Source organism: Leptinotarsa decemlineata, unplaced genomic scaffold (assembly GCF_025532065.1).
Source record: "Leptinotarsa decemlineata unplaced genomic scaffold, Ldec_3_MD MMD2_tig00003335_RagTag_RagTag, whole genome shotgun sequence".
Lineage (NCBI taxonomy): Eukaryota > Metazoa > Arthropoda > Insecta > Coleoptera > Chrysomelidae > Leptinotarsa > Leptinotarsa decemlineata.
Genome location: NW_027412587.1, coordinates 380,192 through 399,672, shown reverse-complemented (window position 1 = coordinate 399,672; position 19,481 = coordinate 380,192).

The window sequence follows — 19,481 nt, the reverse complement described above, 5'->3', positions numbered from 1 at the left end:
GATGAAACAGAGTTCGATCAGATCTTTGGGCAAAGATAATTACAATGCCTTTGACCTACCAATTTTTGGCATCTTGGAGCTAAAAATGTGTTTCCTTTTCTACCGGTATTATACATGTGTTCCACTGGCTTTATTTTTATTTTGTTCTCAACGACCTTCAGAATAATTTTCTGGCAGTATAGCCGCCGTGTATCTAGGACATTACTTCAAATAAGAGGTCACTGAAGAACGTTCTACCTTTACCTAACAAAATTTTCTGAATTTTTTTCTGTAAGGTATTCAGACATCTCAAGTGGGTATTCCTAACACCTTCCCAACCTATAATACCATAAGAGAGTTGCGATTGAACCAAATCATAATATACAGTAGTCATATAGGGAATTTCAAGCCATTGTTTCAATAGTGTAAAGCGAAACATGAATCCTCGTAATTTTTGAGTTAGATAAAATACGTGTGAATCCCATTTCATGTGTCGATTGATCATTAGGCCAAGGTATTCAATCGAGATACTTTCTGTTCTGAGTTTTGGAGATACTGGAGATATTAACTTATAGACATGTCTGTTTGATTGTTTATTTCATTCTTCTGATGAATTTCATTGTTTGTAGGATCTCCGAGCAGAATGAAAGTGTTCATTCACAGGATGGAACCAACACCACCCTAATTTTCTGAAATACGCAGGGTTCATGAACCATTCAAGCTCTTTCACATGTTTCTCTCGACAGTTTTTGTACATTCTAGTTGTCCGGCACGGCACAGCACGACGCTCTCCGTCGCCTGATGGCGACGGGTAGTAGCATCGTCCACTTGTCCAGCTACAGCCAGCATACTGAAGGTGATGTTAATTCGATTTCAAGAAAATTTCAGATGACATCGAGTGGTGACAGAAACATGTCTATCACTAGCATTTCTGACGTAGAAGTCGACATTATACTGGCCGCATTATTGAATGTAGGAAAAAATAGTAACAAAAAAGAAGGATATGGGTCCATCTCATTCATCAAAAGAGGGCAAATCTGGAAGAGTTTCATCATCTTTTCAACGACCTGAAAGAAGACGAGAAGAAAGTTTTCCAGTATTTCCGAATGACTCAAGGTAAATTTTCAGAACTTCTAGGTATTCTAGAGTCTGCTTTAACAAGCAACTCAATTTTTCCTCGTCCATTTTCATAGGTATCGGCTGACACTGTGCTGTCAACTGATGGAATAGCAAAAGGCTGAAACAGAAACTTCCGAGGCACGTTTGGATAAGTTGATGCTGGCAAGCGCTGGCCGGCAACGCGTTCACTTGGCCAGTCCGTCACAGCACGTGTCGTTATTTGCCGGACAGGATTGGAGAGCTGGAATCCTTTCCGGCGGGGGATACTCTCGGCTGTGCCATGCCAGGATAGTGGGCAGTTGTCCATTCATTTTCATTGTTCCAATCCTATACGTATTTTGATGGCACGGGCCGTGCTATGCTGTGCCGGACAAGTAGGCGACAAACTTTATACTTTCAAATGTCCCTATTAGATTCAAAGAGTGGCTGGTGATGTCGCATAGTGGACGTTCTTTCAACATATACCAAATAAAGAAATCAAGCACAGTGAGATCTGGTGAGCAGGTAGGACACTGTAATGGACACTATTTGCAATAACATAACTTCTCTGTTGTAAGTGAGTCCACTGTGAAATTGCTGGATATAAATCAGATGATTCTCAATTTTGAAGAAATCGTAAGCACTCAACACCATTCAACTGACCTTGAAACAATATCAGTTCAATAATTCTGTTTTCAACCATACCAGCACAGATATCAACACCGTATCTCATGGTTCACTCTATATACATTCAGAGCAGCAAACCTCAAAACACTACATGTCTATTGCCATCGTCAGCTCACAAATGTTGTGATATTTGAACGTCTTCAATATTTCTCACGGTGGATGATGACTTACCTATCTCTCAGATGATGTACTGTTTCTCTATTCAGGATTAACCCATGTTCCACCTCTCCGTTTTTTTTACCTGAAACGATTTTCAACATACGGAAAATACTCAGCAAAATGAAACTGAAACTTACCAAACATTTAAAATATGCCACTGTCTGCTCATGAAGCTTAGGTCAATGGCGTGACCTGAGTGAGTATTTTTGTTTTCCAAAAAAGACACAGTGAAAAAATATTATTCCTCATAGATATCCATGGCATAATTGACAAAAGTGAATAAATTATGATCCTGTTGTGATATATCCGTCATTCAATCACAAATAAATTAGCATCGTGACATTGGATGAAAAGTCATTTTTTTTTTTTTTTTTAAATGATCACCATTTGAAATATAATAGATGTAATTTTAACAGTAATACTTCTCGACTGTAATTTTCTGATACAACTGAGGTTCTTATAGTAAACGCTAAATTACGGCCACCAAGATACAATATCGGAAATGAACAAATGAATTTGTCATCAAAACTTTCGGAAATTTCACATACTGATGCGCAATAGTGTTCTATCAGAAGAAGGCTGCGTTATGTTTCTAAGCGGCTCATTTTAAGTCATGATATATTTCCTTAGATCACTGCTACACCATTGATCATTTCTTTTTATATTAATAAGTGAGATCAGTTTTTTGTCAGAGTCTTACCAAAATGTAATATGATAATGATGAAATAAACTCCGAATCAATTCTGAAAACTCTTCCATTTAAAAGAAACGTATACTCGAATTACACAATTAAATATTAGTTGAAACATAAGGAGATAAATATGTTGAACCGCCTTTAACGGATCTGCTTTGTGTTCTTCATCCAACTCATTTGAATACGGCGATTTGGGAAATGTTCTTCAGAGGATATGCACAATTAAAGTGACATTAAGATATACAAACCAAAAAAGTCTCTTCCATGTCTAATTTAATTAAAAGTTCACATGCCAAATATTTTTCTTCGAGTTGATCACTAAATAAACATCTTTGGGAAAGAATGTCATTCAAAGGCCGGTAATTACTGTGTTGTCATCAAAATTGGGTAATAGTTATGTTATTACCGCAAATGCTTCAAATTCCAACCTTGTTTTGTAAACAGAAGCAAATGTCCTCTGGTCTCGTACATACCTGAAAAGATTACGAAATGGGAACATAGTTGATTACTACTCCTTCATACCTTCAAATTAATGAAACGGAAGAATTCACCACACGCTTAGTGTTCAGATGCAATACGAGAAAATTAAACTCATTATTTTTTTTATTCATATTCTCTCAAATATCTCAGCAGTAAAATATTACATAACAGTATACTCAGATACGACTTCAAAGAAAAAAAACAAAACTCATCTCTGTTGCCATTTAAATATTATACAAATGTTAATAATTTTACACAAAAATTGCTCACCAAAATTATTTTCAATTGAGATTATAAATATCCATCTGGAAAACTAATCAGAGATTTGAAATTCATTTTACATGAAGGCATTTTGTAATATATCATGGAACAAATGTTTTTGCCTGTATACCATCTATACCAGTGGTTCCCAAACTATGTGTCGCGACCCACTGATGGGTCGCGGGAGCAATTTGGGTGGGTTGCGAAGACAGATTGAAAACACTCAATACTTTTGAATTGCTTTTTCCATTTCGGATAAAGGCTAGGAGAGAATATCCAGTTCTTTCGGACATAGCTTTGAAAGAGCTGATGGAGTCTTCAACCACATATTTGTGTGAGAGAACTTCTTGCCAAAAATTGATATTTTCTAAAAATATACCTCTAAACTATGACCTCTTCATTCGCACACATTTTATGATATCTTCCTGGGGGTCAAGAATTTAGGAAGAGTAAATTGCGAATCCTAAATCAACTTATCTGAGGAAAACTCCTCTGATAGGCTATTTTCAAACTTCCACATCTATTCGACAGGATTTATTATATATTTTTGAGGAGGGGGTGAGGAGGTTGATATTGGTTTTTTGAATATACTAACGGCGTACTAACAGGTCTATCCTGATTGCCGATATGCTCTGCCAAGCCATTTTGTTCATGCAAATCGTTTAATCTTTATACATTTCTTGGCTTTTCATGAACGTTGAGACTACATTTCAGATGATATCTATTTAATAACCCTAATTGTCCGACCGTTTTACAACGTTTAAATTCAACAGTCGTCAAGTCCGACAAAAACTTCTTGTTTATGTGACACAAATATCCTATTTTTACATTTACAGGTTGAGACATGAAATGTAAGTGAAAAAATTGTCATTCATTTTCGGTTTACAGAAATAAGTTCTTGAATTATATATACGTTGACGGTAAAGCCGGCTGAAAACAGATGGTCAAGTAACGGTTTTTTCTTTTATTTATGAAATTTGAATCTGAAATAAGTTGTAGAAAGGTACGATGTACATATTTTGTTCAAGTCAGCTTCAATCCTGAGGTTCATAAAATATTTCATTTTACAAATCATCAACATTTCATTATATTTTAATGTGATTCAAAAAATTGATGGATGTAGCCGTTACTACGTAATAAAAAATCATCATGAAAAATGAGAAATGAAACTTTCTATGTTTTTCAACACTTTTATTTGTAACTAACATCACTGCAGTTCCGTTCTATAGGGACATTTTCAATCTCATAAATTAATGGTCGGTCGATAGCCAAGCGGTTCGGCATGGGTGCTTTGTTCACTCACTCGAATTGACTGCCGTGTTGGTCGGTGGTTCAAGCCCTAGTCTGAACGATCGATCTTCACTTGCTATCGTCCAACCCGTGTTAGGAATCACACGTTAAAAGGTAAGACCTCGTTAATCCTTAGCTCGCACAAGTTTCGACTTCTGAGGGTTGTCGTTCGTAGGGGTGCGACAGCTGGTTAACGGAAAAACAGATTTTGAACAGATTTTTTTTAAACAGAATGTTTAATGTTTCATTTAATAATAATAATAAGAAACGCCTGTCATTGTTATTTGAGATAGTACCTACATGAATGATTCATTCATAGACTCTTAGCGAAGTCTAGCTCAAAGCTATTTCACTTGAGGGACAGAGCCCAAGAGGAAAAAAATAAATAAAATATATATTATATATATATATATATATATATATATATATATATATATATATATATATATATATATATATATATATATATAGATAAGTACTCTCTGATCATGCCCATATTGATTTCAATTTAAGAGCCACCGGTAGACAGCTGTTTCAGCCTATTGGGCATCATCAGTACCGGGCAGGCGGTCCTCGATTGAAGACAAAATGAGAAAAAACCAAGAAAGTACTTGATAAAAATAGCTGCGTAAACGCAAGCGAAACATAAGTGGAACCAACTTTTGGTGTGACACCCAAGTCAACTTGCCAAGTGTCCAGCAGCTTGACTGCATTAACCTTTATATATATATATATATATATATATATATATATATATATATATATATATATATATATATATATATATCGAGTTATCGAGTGTCTATGATTTAACTCAAAAAGGAAAGGATTAGTCGGAACAGCACTCAAGAAAAATTATTGGCAAACCATATATATATATATATATATATATATATATATATATATATATATATATATATATATATATATATATATATATATAAATACGAAGGTTATCGAGTGTCTTGATATAGATAAAGGAGTTTTTTGATCGGGCATAGCACTCAAGGAAGAGTGGCAAACCATAGACACGTGTTTCGGGCTTTTGGCCCATCATCAGTATGGTGCAGCCAAGTGTAAGGATGGGCAACACTTGGTTACCAGAAGAAATAAATACAAATGCACGGAGCCACCAGCAGGAGCCAGCCGCACATTTGTGGTTTCACTTAATAGATACCTTCACATAAATACCTTCACATAAATGTATATATATATATATATATATATATATATATATATATATATATATATATATATATATATATATATATATATATATATATATATATATATATATATATATATATATATATATATACATATATCCAACAAATTGACTGGCAAACTTTGAATTGATAGAAAAACGTGAAATGAAAAAAAACATACATTATAAATTGTAAATTATGGGGTTGAAAAAATGCAGTTTTGTGCTGAGGCATGACCAGGGTAGATTTGTGTCTGATATATTGTGGATGAATTTTGAACCGAAGAATGAATTTATTGATCAATGCTGGAGGGTTAGGATCATTTGAAAGCAGGAGCTGCCTTCTATTGTACATATTGAGCCAGTTGCATTCAACAATTTTATGTTAAATATGTTCATATTTTCTGATACCATAAATCAGTAATGCGCAGCTATTTTGCACTTTTTGTAGTCTATCTTGTTCTTTGTGTGATTTGATTGATAATATAGTACTAACAGAATATCTTTATGCATCGTTTATTCTCGTTGACAAAGTTGTTATTTTCTTGGATATTATCAAATAAAATTGGCCGACACCATATGAAAAGTAATATTCGACCTTATCATTACCGTTAACTTCGACTTTCACTAGGAAAAGTTTACAAAACCTCAAACGGGTTCAATCAGATAGTAAATTCAAAGCTATAGTTGATTACCTAAGCGAATATAATCCAAAATTCACTAGTTAATGTTACTAATATTATAAAAGTGAAAGTTAGTGAGGATGGATAGATGTATGTATGTTTGTGGCTCTTTCACGCCTAAACAGACTGAACGAATTTAGATGAAACTTCACATAAATAGACCATATGCAACAGAATAACATATAGGCTGCAATTTACAACGGTTTTGTGTAATTTTATTCATAATATTACGATAATTATTGAGTAAGTCGGAAAAGTTCTTGCTCTCTGAGAGCTATCTTGACGTGTGCTGCATATACAGTTAGAGTTACATGAAGATAGTTCTAAATGAAAGTCTGCGATAACATATATCTACCTCTCATGTGGTAGCCACCAAATGCAAAATACTGAGCCATAAATATAATTGGATTGGATAATTTTTGTACAATGCACATTTTAGAATATCTGTCAAAAATTGATACAATTGTCGTTTTAAGTAATATGGAGAGGAGCGGTCTGAGCAGTGAAGCGCCATCGCCGAGAACGCGACGCCAACGCCGGCAGACGTGTGAGGGCAGACTTCATTGACGGTTGCGTTAGTTTTGCGCAACTAACGAAACTATAAAGACTTTTATCTCAACACGAAACCTCTATTTCACACTTCGGCACGTGTTTTGATCTTCAAGAGGAAGACTGAACAGTTTAATATTCCTCTTGAAGATGATCACGTTTCGAGGTGTTGAAATAAATAACGGTTTGGTATTGGAATAAAATTCCAGTAATATGCATTACTACAACAAAGGTTCCAAACAGTGCATCACAAGTAAATTCATTTATAAGTAACATAATTCGATTCTCAAAGTTATTCATTACTTAGTGCAGTTGGCATATATTTTAGGTACTGTATTTTCAAAGAAAAAATACAAATAACTAGCTGTTGCCTGCGGTTTCGCCCGCGTAGAATTTGGTTTATTACATTGAGTCTCTTGACAGACTATTCTAAACAAATAGTTACAATATTTTTTTTATTAACACAAAACTTCAGGATTCCACCTCTCAACGAAATTCAGTACAATCTTTGAAGCTCTATTTTTTTTCCTGGAGGGTAAAAATTCCTGAGAGTTTCGTAACAGACCATTTTTAACAAATAGTTACAATATTTTTTTATTAACCTGAAACTTCAGATTTCCAACTTCAAATCAAACGAAATTCAATTCAATCTTTGAACCCCAATTTTTCAGCCTTGGGGGTGGAAATTGCTGATTCCCTTCCTTCATGCTTATTTACGCTATATAAAGAATCTACCTGCATATTTCAGTAGCTTCGGCTGTACCTTAATATAACAGTGTCAGTCAATCAATACGTACCCACTTATACAATACTAGCTGTTCCCCGCTGTTTTACCCGCGCTACCGTGGGAACCTACCCTATGTGCTAAACCTGGTCAAGATCTATCTACATACCAACTTACATTTGAATCCGCTGAGCTGGTTAGGCGTGAAAAAGTAAAAAACGTAAATACATACATTACATTCATCCATCCTCACAAATTTAATGCATTTATAATATTAGTAGGAATACGATTAAAAGGATAACCAATGTATTTCATTCTAATCCTATAGATTTTTTTTGCTGATTCTATTCAATATTGTAGTTAGTGTAGATTTAGTGTATACTATTATGGAATTTTCAGTATAAGAAGTATGGAAGTCGATGATTTGAACAATTTTCAAGATCTAAGTAAAGATACAATTGATTTGAATAACTCTCCGTTGCTGAATATGTTCTTACCAGATAATCATACTTTATCTCTCTACAATAATTAATATGTAATATTAATTTTTTTTCTTGTTTTCATTCAATTTTACGTACCATCAGTGGAGAATTGAGGATTATCTGCCTTTTTCAGGTAGGGGAGACCGGGGTTGAAAGTCTTTTGCATTTTTAGTGCATATATTGCCTATCCTAATTTATTGTGAATTTAACTTATTGTGAAATTAATTTTTATATAGCTGAAAATTGTTTTATATAAACATATATTGTGAAATAATAGATAAGGCAAAATTGTAAAATTCATTCAGGTTGGTATACCTGTATGGTTGGTACGCCTGGATGGTTTACCTGTATGGGTTACCTTTATAGCATAAATAGGGTTAGCTCGCATCAGTTTCTAGTTTTAATCTTCCTCCTTGAAGATGATCACTTGGTGATCGGAACACGTGTCGAGGTGTTAAAAATAACGATTTGGTGTTGGGAAAAAACTCCAGTAATATTCATAAGTGGAACCACCTATTGGTGTGACACCCAAGTCAACTTGCCAATTTTTTATGTCAGTGTTGGTGGTTGGACCAATCAACCGACAACTGCGGTAGCAGAAATTTGGGAAGCTAACCTGAAATGCCATCGAAAAACGAATCCACATGTTTCTAGAAATGATATGAAATCTAGAAAGGTTAATGCAGTCAAGCTGCTGGAAAATAATTCCATGAAAATCAAAAAATGAATAGATAAGTACTTTTTCATCATTCCCATATTGATTTCAATTCAAGAGCCACCGGTAGACAGCTGTTTCAGCCTATTGGGCATTGTCAGTACCGGGCAGGCGGTCCTCGATTGAAGACAAAATGAGAAAAAACCAAGAAAGTACTTGATAAAAATAGCAGCATAAACGCAAGCGAAACATAAGTGGAACCAACTATTGGTGTGACACCCAAGTCAACTTGCCAAGTGTCACACCAATAGGTGTGTAAATTATGGGGTTGAAAAAATGCAGTTTTGTGCTGAGGCATGGTCAGGGTAGATTTGTGTCTGATATATTGTGGATGAATTTTGAACCGAAGAATGAATTTATTGATCAATGCTGGAGGGTTAGGATCATTTGAAAGCAGGAGCTGCCTTCTATTGTACATATTGAGCCAGTTGCATTCAACAATTTTATGTGAAATATGTTCATATTTTCTGATACCATAAATCAGTAATGCGCAGCTATTTTGCACTTTTGTAGTCTATCTTTTTCTTTGTGTGATTTGATTGATAATATAGTACTAACAGAATATCTTTATGCATCGTTTATTCTCGTTGATAAAGTTGTTATTTTCTTGGATATTATCAAATAAAATTGGCCGACACCATATGAAAAGTAATATTCGACCTTATCATTACCGTTAACTTCGACTTTCACTAGGAAAAGTTTACAAAACCTCAAACGGGTTCAATCAGATAGTTAATTCAAAGCTATAGTTGATTACCTAAGCGAATATAACACACACACACACACACACACACACAAAGCAACACTTGGTTACCAAAAGATAGAAATACAAATGCACGGAGCTCATCCTTACACTTGGCTGCACCATACTGATGATGGGCCAAAAGCCCGAAACACGTGTCTATGGTTTGCCACTTTCTTGAGTGCTATGTCCGATATTAACTTCTGTTTCTATATCAAAACACTCAATAACTTTCATATTCGTATATAGATATATATATATATATATATATATATATATATATATATATATATATATATATATATATATATATATATATCTACGGAAAATTCTAGTATACTTATGTATATTAGACCAACATAATTGCTCATAAAAACAAATGTACGTATCTCCGTGAGAAGATGGAGGTATTAGAGGTATTGCTTCCGTTATCCTTCGATTTTGTTCGATAAACTTTTTCGTTCGTTCAATTTTCCAATATGACCGCTGTGACAACCAACCCATAAGATAACCATACCCGATCTCTCCTACTCAAATCTAGACCACAAATAATTTGCTGATTGAATTGTAGGTGATAGAGTATCGTTTTATCGTGAAAATCACATTGAAGTGTATATAAAAGTTACGGATTTCATTTTCATAACTCAGGAGAGGCAGTACTTTTTTTTCATGCTTAGATATCCTGAAATAGAACTTATTATTTGAAGGTTGTCATTATTATTTTTCTCTGAAAATTCCAATTCCATCAATAATTCACAGGAATTTTGTTGACAGCCATATTTGATATTATTCATGAAATGACCATGACTGGTCACCTAATTGTTCAGATGGAGTAGAAAATGACTTTATGAAGTTCCAAAATTATTCACAAATTTTATGGCAATCAGAGTTTTTATGTCTTTTGCTCGCGAGGTTCATGAAATCCTAAGGAACAAATTCAAATTAGGCCATTCTAACAAAATATCTTTCCAGCCTGATCAAACTCTCTATCATAAAAAGCAACTAGACTCAGTCTGATCCTTCGATTGAACAATTGTTTGTTCTCTTCAATAACAATTCTATCATTGGTATGGTATATTCACCACCAACTTCATATCAATTTTACTTTGATCAGCCAATTACCTTGAACAAGTTATATAGAAATCTAAACATTTTTTTAATTGGCGATTTTAATCTTCCATCAGCATTATGAGATGTAGAGGATTATTGCTCTGTTGCTTCTCCTCTGCCTCTATCTACTCAATCTGAGATAGATTCTTCTGAAACGATATCTAATATGTGTGCTTTTCTCAATCTTTTTCAGTTCAACGAAATATTCAACAATAGAGGAGTTACTCTTGATCTCATCTTATCATCAGTAGATCTTACAATACTGAAGGCTGTCGACATATTTTTTCCTGAAGACACACATCATCCTCCGTTTGAATGTAATTTGCCACTCAAAATCTCTAACGAATATTCATCTGGTGAATAATATTACTATGACTTTTTTCTCGCTGACAATGCATCGATGAACTTGTCCCTTGAAACGATCGATTGGGATGGTGCATTACATGGAAAGGAGCTTTCTGATATGATTTCAACATTTTACGACATTTTTCATTCTATCATTGATCGCTTCATTGCTGTGAAAAGAGATTTCCATGCTGGCACTACCCTGAGCTGAAGAAACTACTTTAAGAGAATAAATCAGCTCACATGATATACAAGAGTGCAATATGTCCAGGAAGCTACGCAGCATTTTGCAATTTGAAAGCTAGATGTAAATCCTTAGCTAGACAATGATATACATATTGAACAGATTATATTCAATGCACTGAACATAATATTGTTGAATCCTTTTGGAAATTTGTAAGCAGCAAAAGGGAAAATAACACTATACCTAATACAATGACTTTTGGTAGTCGTACTACTGCCAATGGGATGTATATTCCCAACCGTTTTGCTAATCAATTTTCTTTCGTCAATACAAATCAATTTTCACATCCGTATGATGCCAATATTACATCCATGGTTAATGTGTCTAATTATCATATTGAAATCTCTAAAATTCACGAAAAACTGTCCGAACTTAATATCAACAAAGGCCCCGGTTCTGATAGAATTCCTCCAAATTTTCTATATATTTAATTATTCCCTATCATCTGGCAAATTCCCGGGTTATTGGAAAACCTCATATGCCACCCCAATATACACACATCGGAAAAGTCTAGGGATATTTTTAAAAATGGCAATAATTTTTTTTAGATCGCTTTAGAGAAAAAAAAGTTGACGAGTGATTATTAAATGAATGTAACTTACAACAAAATTTATTAAATGGTCAAAAATACTGAGTGCGCATATAAGCAAAACTAAAAAAAATATTGCTCTTCTTTGGCACCCCGAAAAAAAATCATAATACAAAAAAAATTGGAATCAGTACAAAGTATGGCCTCCACGCTGATTTATTACGGCCCTACATCTATCGTGCATCGACAAAATGAGATTGTCAATGTCTTGTTGAGGTACATTTGCCCATTCAGCGATTAAAAGCTCTCTCAATTGAAACGTTGTGTGAATGTTTCCCATATGCGGAGTAATTCTCCGTTGAAGCATGTCCCACACATACTCGATGGGATTCAGGTCCGGTAATTGTGCTGGCCATGGCAATACATCAACTCCTTCGTTGGTGAGCCAGTCAGTCACTAGACGCGCGACATGTGGACGAGCATTATCGTGCATTAGGTGGAAGTTTTCACCAATAGCACCAGCAAACGGACAGAAGATAGGTAGAAGAATGCTGTCGAGCTGTGAGGGAGCGATTTGGAAAAACGAGATCGGTTCTGCCGCCGATCATGATTTCGCCCCATAGCATTACTGTACCACCTCTGTATGTGTGGACTTCCTGGACGTGTCTCAAACGTTAATTATTTCCAGGTCGTCTCCACAGTCTTACTCGACGAGAATCTAGATGAAATCCAAATCTGGATTAGTCTGTAAACAAAAGTGTGGCCCAATCATTTGCATCCCAGTTTTGATGTTCTTGACACCACTCTAATCTTCTACCGCGATTGCCTCTCGACAAAGGTGGACATCTAAGTGGCCTTCTGTTGTGGAGATCTGCTTCATGCAGTCGATTTCTGACAGTATCACGACCAATGGTTACCTGGTGCGTCTGCTGCAACACGTTAACCAACTCAGGTGCTGTGATTGTCGGTTGTCTTCTTGCGGTTGCCAAAAATCGGTCTTGAACTGCAGTTGTAGCGCGTCCTCGCCCTGGATGTTGTTCGGCTGGACTGCCAGTTTCACGAAAACGCCGCCACAATCGACTGATAACACTTTGGGAGACCCCCAAACGAAGAGCTACATCATTTTGTCGCATGCCACCTTGAAGAAGCCCTACAGCTCTATTCATCTCAGCCAATGGTAAGTGATGGCGTTCCATGTTAAAGCACAATATTTCCAGTTTAATTGCTGAGCAAGAACTGCATATAATGTACAAACTCGACATTTTCAGATTATTCATTTTGGCCGAAAACCTACAGTTTGTAAAAAACTTGATAAAAGATTAGTTACCGTTTTTGCAGGCTTTGTTCAACCCATAGAAATCTATAGAGGGTGGTCGAGTGTACCAATTTAATCGAAATTAAACGACCTCATGCATTGATTTTTATGATATTTAGTATGTTATAAAAAAATCCATAGACTTTTCCGATGTGTTTATGAATCAGACCGGAATTTCAACGTGTGCAATTATCGTCCAATTTCTATTATTTCTATTCTATTCTATTCTATTCTGTTCTGTTCCGTTCCGTTCCGTTCCGTTCCGTTCCGTTCCGTTCCGTTCCGTTCCGTTCCGTTCCGTTCCGTTCCGTTCCGTTCCGTTCCGTTCCGTTCCGTTCCGCTCCGTTCCGTTCCGTTCCGTTCCGTTCCGTTCCGTTCCGTTCCGTTCCGTTCCGTTCCGTTCCGTTCCGTTCCGTTCCGTTCCGTTCCGTTCCGTTCCGTTCCGTTCCTTTCCATTCCATTCCATTCCATTCCATTCCATTCCATTCCATTCCATTCCACTCCATTCCATTCCCTTCTATTCTATTCTATTCTATTCTATTCTATTCTTTTCTATTCTATTCTATTCTATTCTATTCTATTCTATTCTATTCTATTCTATCCTAGAGAAGATTTAACACGAAGAAGAGTACCTGATGCAGAACAAATACAGGCAAATTTACCTAAAGTACCTGAAATACCTGAGTCAAGACGCTCTGACCGTATAAAGAGACAGACAACAGGATGGCCAGTTCAGTTTGAGGAGTGCCAGATGATGACAATACTACCAACTGTCGAAAGCGCTCGCAGATAATTGATAGAAGATATAAAGCTTCAAATCCTTTTTGTAGAATTTAATATACATATATATATATATATATATATATATATATATATATATATATATATATATATAATTCCATAATCATTTCATGAAAATCAAAAGATAAATATATAAGTACCATTCTGATCATTCCCATATTGATTTCAATTTAAGAGCCACCGGTAGACAGCTGTTTCAGCATATTGGGCATCGTCAGTACCGGGCAGGCGGTCCTCTATTGAAGACAAAATGTGAAAGACCAAGAAAAATACTTAATAGCAATAACTGCGTAAACGCAAACGAGACATAAGTGGAACCACCTATTGGTGTGATACCCAAGTCAACTTGCCACGTTCATATCATTTCTAGAAACATGTGGATTCGTTTTTCGATGACATTTCAGGTTAGCTTCCCAAATTTCTGCCACCACAGTTGTCGGTTGATTGGTCAAACCACCAACACTGACATAATGAATGAATGTTTACGCTCAGGTGTTCTACTAGTTGCCTTGCAGTGAAAGCTGCAGTTGAAGACAGAGGAAGAATCTTCACGGCAGTCGAGTTGAAGACAGAGAAAGTCGAAGCTTGGCTCCTCAACAAATCGCTTTATGGAGTCTCGTTCTCTGTTGATCCCATAAATGGAGATGTCATCGTCCTCATTTAATATGTGTTGTACTGCGACTTTGTGAAAAATCATGACATATTGTGATTACATTCTGTACATCGGTTGGACTAGTTCTATTAGGCAAACTCAGACTGTTGTAAAACTGTCAAGTTTTAATGAACAATCAAGATGATTGATCATTTGAAAATTCACATTGTCAGCTACATTCGAACATTAATCTCTAAATGAATCAAATTCCTCAACCATTTACAAATCACCCGTGACATACTCGTGAGTGCCAACAATTTTGTTGATCAGCTTATTCGACGAAATGGTGGGTGCTAACGAGGCTGCAAGTTCACCAACCTCGACGATCTTCATACGGCCTTGGTAATGAACCCAAGAATAAAGTGCACATTCGATGTGTAGACGAGAATGGGCACCAAACGTTACAGGGAAAGGTGAGTTAGGTAATAAAGGATGGCGCTCCATCCGTGAGATTACTCTCTCATGACTGAATGACTGAGTATCGGATATGCGTTGTTCACTGACGGTTTGGATTGGATTGCTGATATTCCTAAGCTTAGATACTGAATTCAAATGAAACAATGTATTTTTGGTAGATATTTGAGTTTTGTACTGTCGTCATCGGTGGTATATACAGTGTGACTCATTTAAAATGAAAGCACCCTTATGCAACATATATTTTTCAACCGATTGGCTTTTTTTCCTTGCGAAGTAATTCGAGAAATCTTATTAGAATACCGAATTTGACTTAATTTAAGTGGTTCTGAAACGATTTATGTCAAAACACGTCGGGATAATTGAACAAATTATATACTCCATTCAGAAGGTTTTGGTACTTTGATGCCCTGAATCACAAGCAAACAACTCATGGACAACCCAAATTTTGTCCAGAAGTGTATGGTATACAGTCAATAAGGGACCTATACAAACTGGGACAGGAAATACAATTGTTGGAATGGGTATCATGAGAAAGATGGGAGACGCCCATGAGGCTGCTGAATTTATTGGAGAAATGGAGAGATCAGACGTCTGCCAAGTAGTAAAAAAATCTGGCCAGATAAACTCGAAGGATACTGTAGATGCGAGCGCGTGAAAATATAGATCCAAGAGGATGCGAGTGAGATAGTAAATTAGGTTTTTTGCGATCTTTCATTTTCTCAGTATATGTTGAGGAAATACACACACAAGATATGTTTCACAATTTGTTTGTGCACTTCATGAAATATATTTGAAATGGTTGTCACGGTGGAATGTGATGAAATATGTATTTCCTGTTAACCAGTTGTCGCCTTCTTACGAACTATCAGAGGTCAAAATTTGCAAAATTCCTAGCATGAGCTACATCATACGTACTGAAAATCGAAAATTCCACATTTCAAATCGAACTACCTCTAAATAGCAGTGGACAGCATAAGTAGGATACCTAATCTATACTAACGCTAAGCAGCTGGCTATAGACCGAAGCCCTTATTGTACCTATTATTTATTTTAACATCCTGTATATAGAGGATTTCCATTATGTGAGGAGTTATCAGGAACAGAAATCTGAGATTGTATTTGCAAAAAAATATGCAATAAATTTCATTCGCATCCGCTTGACTCTATACTGCTTTGCTTTTGCATCCACAGCTAATTTTTACATTTGTTTGGCTGTATGTCAGAACCGTTTCCCAGTGATCGTCCGTCACTGGGGAAATATCCTCTTGAAGTTTTTCAAATCATATGTATGAAATTCAGTTTCTACACTATACCGTAATTATAGTTACAATTCATTAAAGTTCGAGAGTATCCGGCGAGGGATCATCACACCTCAACTGTGTTATCTGTCCAACTTACGATTATCAGAACTTCATCATAGTTTATCGTTTCTTACCTATATTGGGCGCATATACTGAGGAACTTCTTAAGTCACATGCTCTAGATCTGTATAAGTGGATATTTTTGGAATGAATCGACATAGGGCAAATATTTCAAGTATCCACGAATACTTCACGCTGTTTTTATTTATTGTTACCGAAATAATCATGTATTATAATTACTAAATGTGATATGTTTTTCATCAGTTCGGACTTTCATTGTCTAATATAATATAAATTGATTTGAAATCCCTTAAAAAAAATTAAAAAGATTAACCGAAAATAATAATTTCATTAAACAAAAAACTGAAATTACAAAGAAATCACATACAAGCAACAACCAAAAAAAATTAAATATTATTAAAAGCAGAAAATTAAAAAAATATTATTAACAAATAATTAAAATAAAAATTAAAAGATTCCAAACCAAATTACGTCACGACGTTTCGATTGTTAGTATCCACAATCGTCTTCGGGTGGGTCATTGAACTTTTGGCGAAAAATGGCTTTCACGAATGAAAAAAAAAAGAGATACGATACAAATTTATTATAAATACGATAAAGAGAGTTTGTTTGAAGGTGGTTGACAATGTTTCGTGGTGTATTTCATCAATTCGGACTTTCATTGTCTAATATAATATAAATTGATTTGAAATCCCACTCGAAGACGATTGTGGATACTAACAATCGAAACGTCGTGACGTAACTTGGTTTGGATTCTCTTAATTTTTATTTTTCAATTTTTGTTAACAATATTTTTTAATTTGCAGCTTTTATTATCATTTCAATTTTTTATGGTTGTTGCTTGTATGTTATTCCTTTGTAATTTCAGTTAATTTTTTTCCAGGGATTTCAAACCAATTTATATTATATTAGACAATAAATGTCCGAACTGATGAAATACACCACGAAACATTGTCAACCAACTTCAAACAAAAGTGATATGTTTGTTGAGAATATTGAGTGTTCATGCCCGTTCAACACCGTTTTTTTAAACTTCAATGCCCTGTATCACAGAAATGAAGCAACAACAAGTTGTTGAACTCAGAATGTTGTTGATGAATTCAAGAAGTACGCTCATCTATTCGTATTATTATTGTCTGTTTTTGTATGATTATCTGCGAACTCAGTTTGCTCTCCAATAGTGATTGTTGACTCATTTATTGTCAATTTGGCAAGTCGAAATCATCACTATTATTGGAGATAATCACCGGAGTGGAAGTTACAAAAATATTCAGCGAAAGACACCCAGATCGTTCAGCCATAAATAACAGCAAGGTTTATAAAATAAACCAAACATTTATTGGGACTGGAGCGATAACCACACACAATAGTAATAGCCATCAGGCCACTGGAAATCCTAACTGGGTGTTCAACTGTAGATGTCATTATTGAGAAAGAAGTTAATTTTTGTTGCGAAATTCTGAATGAGATGATAATTGGTTCTAATGACTAACTATTTGGAAAAAAAACTGATTTCATTCGGTTGAAAAATAAATGTCTACACTTTCATTGAGGTCTGTTTTCAATCCCTGAAATGTATTTCCTTGAATTTGTTCTGTTTCCCCGCATAATGTTTCATTGTTTACTTCTGTTTAGAGCATTTTCATCAAATTCAGATACTTTGCCATATTCCACACCTTTTCCAACAATATAATTGATCCGATAATTTTGAATATCGTCCGAGCTAGAATCAAACTCAAGTGAAACATTTCATATACAGGATTTCAAATTCGATTCTCCCCATTGAGATCTCGGAAACTATGGTAGATACGAAGATGGTTAAATTGGGGCAAAGTTGCGCTTTCACCTGACTAACAATATGCCGTTGAGAAAGTTATAAAATTCCTAGTATATCCGGAGATATCCGGAAAAAACAGAAATTTCGGAAAATCGTTTTTACTTTTTTCTGGCTTTATTTTTTGAAGGATTCAAAAATAAATCGCACTTCCACATTGCCACTTTTTCCCTGCTATATAACGGTGTTCTCATATTTGCTATCCGACGTTTCGTCTTCCGGCCACCATCATCAACTTAATTTTTTCTTATGAGCACTACATTGGATTTTTTCAGTTTTGGATAGAACCATATCATACCTTTACAATGATGTATCATAAGTTATCATTTTTTTCCGAAAAATTGGAGATATTGAAAAAAATCAATTCTTAGCATAATAGGCTTTGACTTTCAATTTCTTACACTCAATGACATTTTGTTATTGTACAAGTCATTGAATTTTTGACGAAAAATGGCTTTTACGAATGAATAAAAAAGAGATATGATACAAATGTATTACAAATACGATAGAAACAGTGTTAGGGCATCGGAAATGTATTTAAACTTGTATCCCGAAGGACGACAACCATATCGAACTATGTTCAAGTTATTGGATCAAAATCTCACAGAGTTTGGTTCGTTTGAAAAGCCAATGAAAAAATACGGAGATAGAAACAACAATAAAAATATGATAAATGGGGTGAATGAGATAATTTACACATTGTACCCTTTTCAATGAAAATAGAACTTTTAACAAATAACAATAATTAACTAAAATGTACAGACAAAAGTAAATCACAGCAAATGCTCAAAATGCTGGCCTTGTTCATGATAACACAAGTGTGCCTTTCTTTGAATATTATTCAATGCACTATTAATTTCCTTCCTTCTCAACCTTCCGAATTCTCTAACAATGCTGTGTTGATTTTGATATTCCGTCCGACCATAAACTCTATTTTTCAGTGTACCCTATGCGAATGTATCCATACTTGATACCTTGCTGGCCACCTCACCGGCCCATTATTCCCTATCCATTTATCACCAAACCTTTCGATTAGGTAATCAGATACTCGTCTGGTAGTGTGCGGTGGAGCACCATCGTGTTGAAACCAGATTTTGTTATAGTT